Below are 12,356 nucleotides of genomic sequence, written 5' to 3' on the forward strand. Positions count from 1 at the left end.
TGAATCTGACTAGCACCAATGAGGATGCATGTTCATTCCCTGGCCTCACTCAGTTGGTTAAGGATCTGGTTTTGCCATGAGCTGTGGTATAGGTCATGGACGTGGCTCGAATCTTGCTGTGCCTGTGATGTAGGCCAGCAGCTACAGTTCTGACTAGACCCCTAGCCTGGGAAACTCCATATGCTGAGGGTGTAGCCCTAAAAAGAGAAAAACAAAAACAAACCAAAAAATCACAACATGACATTTACCCATAGAAGAAAACAATGAGGTCGCCTATTGAGAAAAAAATATGAGTCCTCGATAGGCTTCTGAAACGCAGAAACATTTGACCAAAAGATACTGTGCTGAAAAGGGCCCAAGAGAAACACCCACTCCTTCAACTCAGAAGGAGTAAGCTACATACAGAGGCTGGGTGTCTTGGTTTGATTTCCTCGGCATCCTGCAAGTCTGATCCCCCAGCCTCAGCTTTGGGCCTTCAGGCACTCTCAACTCAGGACTTTCCCTTCTTGGGACACTTCATTTCCCAGCTCTACTTAATGAAAATGTTCACATATGACACCATTTTCTCACCAAACTTTAGAAAACTCAGGCATCATTTTTCTATAGACCAGCATGTGAATATCTAAGTAATTTTCCTTTGCAACGGCCTCTCTAGAGTTTGAGTCAAAATGCTGACTATGGGAGAGGGCCTTCCTTGATATCACATTTTCTTCCCTACATGAACAGCTATCTGATAAACATCAAATAAGCACAGAAAATAAAAATGCTGAACCTAGGGCAAAGTTGAATTAAAATCTGATAATAAAGACTTTAGAATTCTTACTATTGCTTCTAAGAAAAAAATACGTAAGTATATTTTAAGTTTTAAAAAACTTCAGTTGATAAAAATCAAAGCAGTGCTTTGTTCCATGTGCCAGACTACCTGCTTTGTTCTCATGTCAGAGCACTTCTCAGGAACCCAATAGTCTCATTTGCTACATGCAGACCATGGGTTACTTGGAGATATGGATTTCAGAAACAATGAAAATCAAAATCAAATATCTCTTTGTAGTTTCCAAATCAGTGTTCTAGACTCTGAATTATATTGGTGGCAAGGGAGAAGTAAGGATTCTTCTTCACTGCACAAAGTACTAACACTTTCCTTATGGATTTGATTCTCATTTCAATTTATTAAAAAAGGAAGAAAAACATGTTGAAGTCTTAGACTCTCCTATTCCATCACCCCACCACCACCACTTTTAATTTTCTGAATAGCAAAGCACTATATTATTTAGGAGAAGATTTGCACATACTATCAGATAAATCTAAAACATTCTTGTGGATAAATTTAGATTTTTGTATAACTGATACTTGGGGGGAAAGAGTTAAGTGATTTTGGTACCAATAATCCAGAAAAGTGTTTCTAACTTTTCAGTAAAACTACAACAAACTTTTCTGATAAAGATATAGACATGGTAAAAGTTTGAAAATAAAAGTTCTGGAGTTCCCATCATGGTACAGTGGAAACTAATCTGACTAGGAACCATGAGGTTGTGGGTTCGATCTCTGGCCACACTCAGTGGGATAAGGATCCGGCACTGTCACGAGCTGTGGTGTAGGTCGCAGATGTGGCTTGGCTCTGATGTTGCAGGGGCTGTGGTGTAGGCTGGCAGCTACAGTTCTGATTAGACCCCTAGCCTGGGAACCTCCATATGATGCACATGCAGCCCTAAAAAGACAAAAGAAGAAGGAAAGAAAGAAAGAAAGAAAGAAAGAGAGAGAGAGAGAGAGAGAGAGAGAGAGAGAGAGAGAGAGAAAGAAAGAAAGAAAGAAAGAAAGAAAGAAAGAAAGAAAGAAAGAAAGAAAGAAAGAAAAGAAAGAGAACAGAAGTTCTAAATCTTACACTGAGAAAAACAAAAGATGACAGATTCACAATTCTATGAATTGGTATAATGATGTAATTTTTTTTAAAAAGACTACTTTTCAGAGCAATCTCAGAGCAGGAAGTACAGAGTTCCCAGGTACCCCATACCCTGCCACATGCAAAACCTCCCACACTGACCCCCCTTGGAGGGCTATGTTTGTTGTAATCAATGAACCTACACTGACACATGATTATTACCCTAAGCTTACATTAGAATTCACTCTCAGTGTTATACATCTATGGGTTTTGACAAATGTAATCACCATTATAGAATGAAACAACATTTTCACTAAAAATCTTCTGTGCTCTACCTATTAATCCCCCCCACCTTTCACCCCCAGCAACGCGGGATCCGAGCCACCAGATTTGTGATCTACACTACAGTTCGTGGCAATGCCAAATCCTTAACCCACTGAGTGATGCCAGGAATCAAACCCACTTCCTCATGGATACTAGTGGGGTTCATTACCACAGAGCCACAATGGGAACTCCCTTTGATGACTTCTTGATGTGAGCCTTGAGCTTCTGCAGACACTGATCAAGTGGTACATTTTTTGACCTTTCTACTTTCATCTAGAGGATGCTACCTCTCCACTCCAGCCTCAGTATGATCTTTAAAATGGTTACCTGTTCAAATGCATGGCCACTCAGCATCTCTTCAAACAATCGTTCTATCCTCTCAGTGAGACTGTAACTTCTCAGTGGGCAGGAAACATTTTATTACTTCTTCTGAATGCTACATAGTTTCTATACAACTTTACACATAATAAATAGCAAATTCATGTTGATAGACTGTATAAGTAGATACTTCTATGAGCTTCCTATTGAATAAGACTACTGCTTTTGCCTAGCACTGTGCTCCAGGTAGTAGGCAAAACAGTAATACCTGATGATGATAAGATTCAGTTTCCTTAGAAGAAATGCTATGGCATCTTCTGTGCTAGGAGTCTTTATACAATGGGGAGGCCAAATAACAGTATATTTTTCTTCCCTAATATTTTAGGGCATCATTTTCCAAAATGTGCTCCATACATCTTCTGAGTAATAATCCAAAAAAGCTAATGGAAATGGTGTCCCTTGGCCATATATATTTGGGAATATCAGGTTATTTGCTGAACATCTCAGAGCATTAACCTATTGGTGTGTATTTTGATTGCCCAAGAAACATTGTTATTTGTTTAATAAATATTAAGAATTTAACATATGCCAGGCAACATGCTAACAGAGGTGTGTTGGCAAATGTTTAGAAACCAGCTCTCTAAGGAAAGGCAAAAGCAAACAACCCAACTTGAAGGGTTTTCCAATCTCTATAATATATAGATTCCCACATGGTTGATTTCAAACTATCAATGTGACATCACTGAACTCAAAGTAGGGACAAAATGTACACATTAACCCTTTCTAACCAGTTCAAACTGGCCTCAGCACAGTGAGTGTTAACCAATGATGAATAAAACAGCCATGGTGTCAACACTTGTAGAAATTGCAGTTCAGTGGAGGCAATAGAAAATATGTTAATAAACCAATATATAAAGCTGAAGTGGCCAAGGGAAAACACAGAGTCCCATGAGACAGAGACGCACTGGAAATTGGGGAGGCGGTCACTTAAATCCTCAAAGAAGGGATATTCAGAACCATGTTACTAGAAGCCCATCAGAGAAGAAGAGAGGAAAAGCATTCCAGGCAAGAGGAATAGCATGTGCAAAAACACAAGCCTGCAAAGAACATGGTCATTTAGAGGAATAAAAAAGTCACTATGTCTGGATGCAGCGAGTAGGGGAGAATGACAGGAGATGAAGTTGCGGTGGTGAGTGGACTCCACGTGTGTGGCCTTGTACCTCCTATTAGGGAGTTCAAGATTTTAAAAGCCAAAAGGAAGCATTTGAAAATCACCTTTTGTTTAAGGAGGAATTGAAATATCCTTGGCAATTTTACAAGCTCTCTTTGGCTGCTGTGTGGGAAACAGCCTAAAAAATTTCCCACAGTTAGTTGACAAGAAGCTCTGCTCTGTCTCAGGATCTTTCTCTGGAGTACCCTTAACAATGCAATTTGGAAAATGTTACTCTGGAAGTTTTAAAGGTGCAGGTAAATTGTTAACCTTATTTTTCAACCTCTCACACAGCAAGGAACAAATTTTTAAGCATGATTATTAGAAGTTTCTTCTTTGATGCGCCTTAACAAATCATTCCAAACTTTCACACCTGATATCATACCTACAATAAAAATGAAAATATATTTTTTTAAAAAATATATGAATTGAAAGATGTAGAGACATTGTGAGATCCAGGTCAGATAACAGTAGCTGTTGATGATTACGTCCAAATCCTGTTTGTTGTCAAGAAAATAGATCAAGCTTGTTCTAAAGCAGCACTGTGCAATAGAATGTTCTGAGACAATGGAAAGTTCTGTATTTTCTCTGAGTAACATTGTTGTCACTAGCCACATGTGTCTCTTGAGCTCTTAAAGTGTGGTAATATGACTGAGACACTGAATTTTAAATTATATGTAATTTTAATTCATATAAATGAAACTAAATAGCCATGCATGGCTTTGGCTACCAAAGCAGATGCTGAAGTTCTAGAAGATACTAATGATAAAATAAAAAGTGGTAACCTCCCCTTTTTAACAGCTAAATGAAACCTCTGCCCTCAAATAAACTTAGTCCCATAGGAGAGTGGTAATATACTGAAGACATTTCAAAGGTCACTGCAATTTAGTCTTCTAATGCTATTTTCTGTCCCCACTCCCTTTTTTCCTATTCAAAGCCATATATACGCAGGAGAAATTGTTAATGGCTCTAAATAATAGATTAGTGTTATTTATTGCTTGTGCCTATGTACTCATTTTCTCTTAAAAATATCACCACATTTTCAAATAAATCTTCCTCTTTGATGGCTGAAAAAAGTTGGAAGGCAACAGAGAACAGAATAATCTTGCGAATTCATTTTGTCGTTGTGCAGTTGCAACCAACACAGAAACTATCACATAACATTCCTATTTTTCATGTCACCACTCAGAGTTCCTTTAAATCTGCTTTAAGCTCTCCAAGCCCTTTTAAATTACATCATACCAAGTCGATGGATGGGAAAAATAGCCAGGAATATATGTTCCATTAGAAATTCCCTATTGGCCTTCTATTACAAGGTGTTTTGCAAAACACTCTGTTATTTTGTGAGATAAATCTTTCTTATTGATTTTACTCTTTAGCACCCCAGTCATGAAGAACTGAACTTATAAATGGTCCATCCAATGCATGGGGTTGCAATTTTCTGTGTTCAAATGATACTGCCTTTATTTTGTAGGTAGCCTTCTTTCCCTCTTCAATTCTTCTTTTTCATTCTTCTCTCCTTCCTCATCTGCTCAACAAAATTCTCCTGAGAGCTTACTATGTGCCTGGTACTGGGCAGAGGCTGTGGAGACAGCAGTTAAGACAGAGAGGTCTCTGCACTCGAGGGGCAATGGAATGCTAGCAGACCCAGGACAGCATGCTGGACAGCACTGGAATGTCTATGAACAAAAAGGTTTGGGAAACACATCAACATATTTCTCTGAAAAAGAAAGGGGTAGGAGGAATGAAAAGAAATTTAATCCAGAAATTTTGCCTTTGTAACAAGGAAAAAAAACATTTCCCAGAATCATCCTTAAGGGTCACAGAAAGAATTATTTGAAAGGGATTGTGAGTGCCATCAAGGCAAACTTTACTCCATCATCAAATAAAGTAGTTACCCATGTGCGAAAGGAAGAGCAGACACATGCTCTTTCGGGAACCATATAGTTTAAGATCGATGCGTGGACCATTAAATTTTCTGTACTGCTGACCAGATAGTCTGAAATCCTTAGCCAGGCTTTCAAGATGCTCCAAAACTTAGCTTCATCTTACTGTTCCAAATTTACATCTTTCTGCCCCTCCCATGAACCTTCAGTTACAGCCAGAGAGGTCTATTCACTGTCCTAAAATGTTCGAGGGTTACTTTGTTTTCTTCACACATTCTTAGCAATACTTCAAAGTCTAATTTAAGTTTATCTCTAAAGTAAAAGAGCACCTGACCACCCCAACTTCTAAAGAATGCTCTCTTTCTCTTCAGAACTGGTTAGAGCACCTTATGAATATGATACTTTTTTGACTATGACAAGTTATTACTTTGTAGACAGCAAAATATTAGACATGTGTGTCTAAGTTATAAGAGCAATGGGCCTTATAGTCTGCTTTTTGTTAATAACATGTTTGCATATACATTTATAGTGAATAAAGCATTTTAACAAGCCATACCTCATTAAATGTCATCCTCATTATGATCCAATTAGGTTAGTATTGTTTTCACTTGTGGGTAGAGGTGGAAGCAGAGGCCCAGAAAAGAGAGCCAGTTTACTTGTGGTTACACAGTTAGTAAGATATAGCTGAGTTTAAAATGAGGACTTTTTAGTGACTAGTCCTCTTTCTCCATAATAGTGAAGAAATTTTTGAACCCAAGACCCTTGGTAAACATGCTTCTATGTGTCTGAGATAGCTTTGATCACATAGTAGTGATTGATTTCTGATTAATAAATAAAATGAGGAAGGCCTCTTTCAAAACTATTTTCATCAGTCATGCAAAAGAAGTGGGGATTCATCTTTTAGAGTGCCATCTAGGATAATTTCCGAATTTAAAAAACAACTACAAAAAGAATTGCCTGCGATTACAGCTGTGGTTGCTCCAAATACATCTGAGTCACCTAACCTCTAGATCTGCTTTTTTCTAATGGTTTCAGGCCAAACCATCCAATCCTTTATGGTATAACAGCCTCTCCATAAATGGAAACAGATCAAAACAAACTATTAATACCCAAGCAGATGCAGAAACCACCCAGATGGATAATCTCAATGCTAAAACAAAAATATTTTAAAGAGCTATAGAAAGTCACATAGAGGAATAGCGATACAAAAGAGATAGAAGGCACTTATTTTTGAAAAGTAATTTTTTCTGTATATCAATCACTTGAACATTTTATAGAGAGCTTCTCTTTTGCACAGCAAAAGTAACCATTAAAAAATTAAAATACAACATACAGAATGGGAGAAAATACTTGCAAGTGATGCAAATGACAAGGGCTTATTTACCAAATTATACAAACAGCTCATACAACTCAACAACAACAGCAAAAAATAAACAACCCAACTGAAAAATGGACAGAAGACCTAAATAGATATTTCTTCAAAAACATTGAGATGGCCAATATGCAGGTGAAAATGTGCTCAATATTGCTAATTTATAAATGCAAATCAAAACTACAATGAGGTACCACCTCACTCTGGTCAGAATGGCCATCATTAATACGTCCACAAATAAGAAATGCTAGAGAGGGTATGGAGAAAAGGGAACCTTCCTACACTGCTGTTGGGAAAGTAAATTGATACAACCACTGTGGAAAACAGTATGGAGACTCCTCAAAAATCTAAATTTAGAACTACCATATGATCCAGCAATCCCACCCCTGAGTATATACCCAGACAAAACAATGATCAAAGGGATACATGGACTCCAATGTTCATTGAAACACTATTCACAATATTCAAGATTTGGAAACAACCTAAAGGTCCACTGACAGATGAAAGAATTAAGAAGCTGTGGTACATATATACAATAGAATACTATTTAGCCATAAAAAAAATGAAATGCCAAACTACACATAATAGGAATTCCAGAAGGAGTAGAAAAAGATGAGATGGAAAATATATCTGAAGAAATTATCATTGGAAACTATCCAAATATAAAGCATACTGATATTAAGATACAGGAAGCACAGAGGGCCCCACACAAGCTGAACCCAAACAGGCCCACACCAAGACATATTATAATAAAAATGGCAAAAGTTAAAGAGAGGATTCTAAAGGCAGCAAGAGAAAAGCAAAGCATTAATTATAATGGAACCTCCATAAGGCTATCAGCTGATTTCTCTACAGAAACACTACAGGGCAGAAAGGAGTGGCAAGGTGTATTTAAAGTGCTGAAAGGAAAAAATTTGCAACCTAGAATATTCTATCCGGCAAGAATATTATTTAAAATAGAAGGGGAAACAAAGAATTTCTCCAACGAACCAAAGCTAAAAGAGTACAACAATACTGAACGCATTCTAAAAGAAGTAATTAAAGGGCTTCTCTAAATTAAAAAAAAAAGAGAGAGAGAGAGAAGAATTAGGATGGAGGGAACCACAACTGGAAAGCAATCACTTAAATAGGCCAGCATACAGATGAAAACATGAAGATATTTTTTAAAAAGATACCAAAATCATACAATATGGTGAAGGAAAGTAAGAAAATATAGATTCTTTTTCTATTTTAATGATGTGTATGAGCCTATATGACTATCAGGCAAAAGCAAGCAAATATAGAAAGGGATTAACATGCTTAAAAAACAGGGCAACCAAAAATCAAAACCAAACATTACATTCACAAAAACTGAAGAGAAAAGTACTCAAGCATAAAATAAATGGAAACCGTCCAACAACAACAACAAAAAAAAACATAGAATCAACAGGAAAACAAGGTTTAAAATGGCAATAAATACATTATCTATCAATAATCACCTTAAATGTCAATGGACTAAATGCTCCAATCAAAAGACACAGAGTGGCAGATTGGATAGAAAAGCAAAAACCTACCATCTACCGCCCATAAGAAACACACCTTAGACCAAAGACACATATAGATTGAAAGTAAGTGGATGGAAAAAGATATTTCATTCCAATGGACAAGGCAGGAAAGCAGGAGTTGCAATACTTATATCAGACAAAATAGACTTTAAAACAAAGGCCATCAAGAAAGACAAAGAAGGACACTATTTAATGGTTAAAGGATCCATTCAAGAAGAGGATATTACAATCGTCAATATATATGCCCCTAATATAGGAGCACCCAGATACCTACAACAAATACTAACAGACATAAAAGGAGAAATCACTGGGAAAACAAATACAGTAGGAGACTATCACACCCCACTCACATCAATGGACAGATCCTCTAGACAAAAAATCAAAAAGGCAGGAGTTCCCATCATGGCTCAGTGGTTAATGACTCCTACTAGGGACAAGGAGCAGAAACTTACCTGACCAGTGTCCATGAGGACACAGGTTCAATCCCTGGCCTTGCTCAGTGGGTTAAGGATCCGGCATTGCCATGAGCTGTGGTGTAGGTTGCAGACACAGCTTGGTTCCCACATTGCTGTGGCTCTGGCATAGGCTGGTGGCTACAGCTCAGATTCGACCCCTGGGCTGGGAACCTCCATATGCCATGGGAGCAGCCCAAGAAATGGCAAAAAGACAAAAAAAAAAAAAAAAAAGTAAAAGAAAATCAAAAAGGCAAAAAGGCAACAGAGATCCTAAAGGACACAATAGAAAAATTAGACTTAATCAACATTTTCAGGACATTACATCCAAGAAAATCAGAATATACATTCTTTTCAAGTGCACATGGAACATTCTCAAGAATTGATCACATACTGGGGCACAAAGCTAGCCTCAGCAAATTTAAGAGTATAGAAATTATTTCAAGTATCTTGTCTGACCACAATGGCATAAAACTAGAAATCAACCACAAGAAAAGAAATGAGAAATAAATTACTACATGGAGACTAAACAACATGCTACTAAAAAACCAATGAGGAAATCAAGAAGGAAATTAAAAAATACCTTGAGATTAATGATAATGAAGAGACATCCACTCAAAATCTATGGGATGCTGCAAAAGCAGTGCTCAGGGGGAAATTCATAGCAATACAGGACTTCCGCAAAAAAGAAGAAAAATCTTAAATTGACAACTTAACCCACTACCTAAATGAATTAGAAAAAGAAGAACAAACACAACCTAAAGTCAGCAGAAGGAAGGAAATCATAAAGATCAAATAGGAAATCAATAAAATAGAGATTAAAAAAACAATTGAAGAAATCAATAAAACCAAGTGTTGGTTCTTTGAAAAGGTAAACAAAATTGTCAAACCTCTGGCTAGACTTACCAAGAAGAGATGAGAAAAAACCCAAATAAACAAAATAAGAAATGAAAATGGAGAAGTCACAATGGATACTACAAAAATACAAAAAACCATACGAGAAATCCTATGAACATTTGTATGGCAGCAAACTTGACAACCTAGAAGAAATGGACAACTCTTCTACGGACTTACAGCCTGCCAAAACTGAATCAAGAAGAAAGAGATCAACTGAACAGGCCAGTCACTAGAAATTAAATTGAATATGTAATAAATACACTCCCTACAAATAAAAGTCCAGGACCAGATGGCTTCACAGGCAAATTCTACCAAACGTACAAAGAGGGACTTCTACCCAGCCTCCTTAAACTTTGTCAAAAAGTTGAAGAAGAAGGAACACTCCCAAAGACATTCTATGATACCACCATCACTGTAATTCCAAAACCAGACAAAGATACCACCAAAACACAAAACTATAGGCCAATGTCTTTGATGAACACAGACACAAAAATTCTCAACAATATTTTAGGCATCTGAATCCAATAACATAAAAAAGATCATACACCACGACCAGGTGGGATTCATCCCAGGTGCACAAGGATGGTTCAACATAAGCAAATCAATCAATGTCATACAGCACACTAACAAAAGAAAAGTCAAAAACCACATGATCATCTCAATAGATGCAGAGAAAGCATTTGACAAAGTCCGACATCCATTCATGATCAAAACTCTTACCAATGTGGGTATAGAGGGAACATACCTTAACATAATCTAAGCCATTTAGGACAAACCCACAGCAAATATAATTCTCAATGGAGAAAAGCTGAAAGCCTTCCTACTAAAATCTGGAACAAGACAAGAATGTCCACTATCACCACTGCTATTCAGCATAGTACTGGAAGTCTAGCCACAGCAATCAGACAAACAAAAGAAATAAAAGACATCCAAATAGGAAGAGAAGAGGTAAAACTGTCACTGTATGCAGATGACATGATACTATATATAGAAAACTCTAAGGACTCAACCCCAAAACTACTCAAACTGATCAGCAAATTCAGCAAAGCAGCAGGATATAAGATTAACATTCAGAAATCAGTTGCATTTCTGCATACTAACAATGAAATATTAGAAAAGGAATACAAAAATGCAATACCTTTTAAAATTGTACCCCAAAAAATGAAATACCTGAGAACACACCTGACCCAGAAGGCAAAAGACCTATATGCTGAGAATTATAAAACATTAATCCAGGAAATGAAAGAAGAGGTAAGAAATGGAAGGATATTCCATGCTCCTGGGTTGGAAAAATTAATATTGTAAAAATGGCTATACTACCCAAAGCAATCTACAGATTCAATGCAATCCCTATCAAATTACCCATGACATTTTTCACAGAACTAGAACAAACAATCCAAAAATTTATATGGAACCACAAAAGACTCAGAGTTGCCAAAGCAATCCTGAGAAACAAAAACCAAGCAGGAGGCATAACTCTCCCAGACTTCAGGCATTACTACAAAGCCACAGTCATCAAGACATTGTGGTACAGGTACCAAAACAGACAGACAGACCAATAGAACAGAATAGAGAAGCCAGAAATAAACCCTGACATCTATGGTCAATTAATCTTTTACAAAGGAGGCAAGAACATAAAATGGGAAAAAGATGGTCTTTTCAGCAAGTATTGCTGGGAAACCTGGACAGCTGCATGTAAAGCAATGAAACTAGAACACACCCTCACACCATGCATGAAAATAAACTCAAAATGGCTGAAATACTTAAATATAAGATAAGACACCATCAAACTCCTAGAAGAGAACATAGGCAAAACATGCTCTGATATCAACTTTATGAATATTTTCTCAGGTCAGTCTCCCAAAGCAACAGAAATAAGAGCAAAAATAAACCAGTGGAACCTAATCAAACTGACAAGTTTGCACAGCAAAGGAAACCAAAAAGAAAGCAAAAAAAAAAAACTTACAGAATGGGAGAAAATAGTTTCAAATGATGCAACTGACAAGGGCTTAGTCTCTAGAACATACAAACAACTTACACACTCAACAACAAAAAAGCCAACTACCCAACTGAAAGATGGACAAAAGACCTAATAGACATTTTTCCAAGGAAGATGTACAGATGGCCAACAAACACATGAAAAAATGCTCAACATCGCTGATTATTAGAGAAATGCAAATCAAAACTACCATGAGATACCACCTAACACCAGTCAGAATGGCCATCATTAAGAAGTCCACAAATAAATGCTGGAGAGGTTGTGGAGAAAAGGATACCCTCCTGCACTTTTGGTGGGAATATAAATTGATACAACCACTATAGAGATCAGTATGGAAATATCTTAGAAATCTATACATAGAACTACCATATGACCCAGAAGTCCCACTCTTGGTCATATATCCAGACAAAACTTTCCTTAAAAAAAGACAAATGTACGCGCATGTTCATTGCAGCACTATTCACAATAGCCAAGA

Source organism: Sus scrofa, chromosome 13 (assembly GCF_000003025.6).
Source record: "Sus scrofa isolate TJ Tabasco breed Duroc chromosome 13, Sscrofa11.1, whole genome shotgun sequence".
NCBI classification, from domain to species: domain Eukaryota; kingdom Metazoa; phylum Chordata; class Mammalia; order Artiodactyla; family Suidae; genus Sus; species Sus scrofa.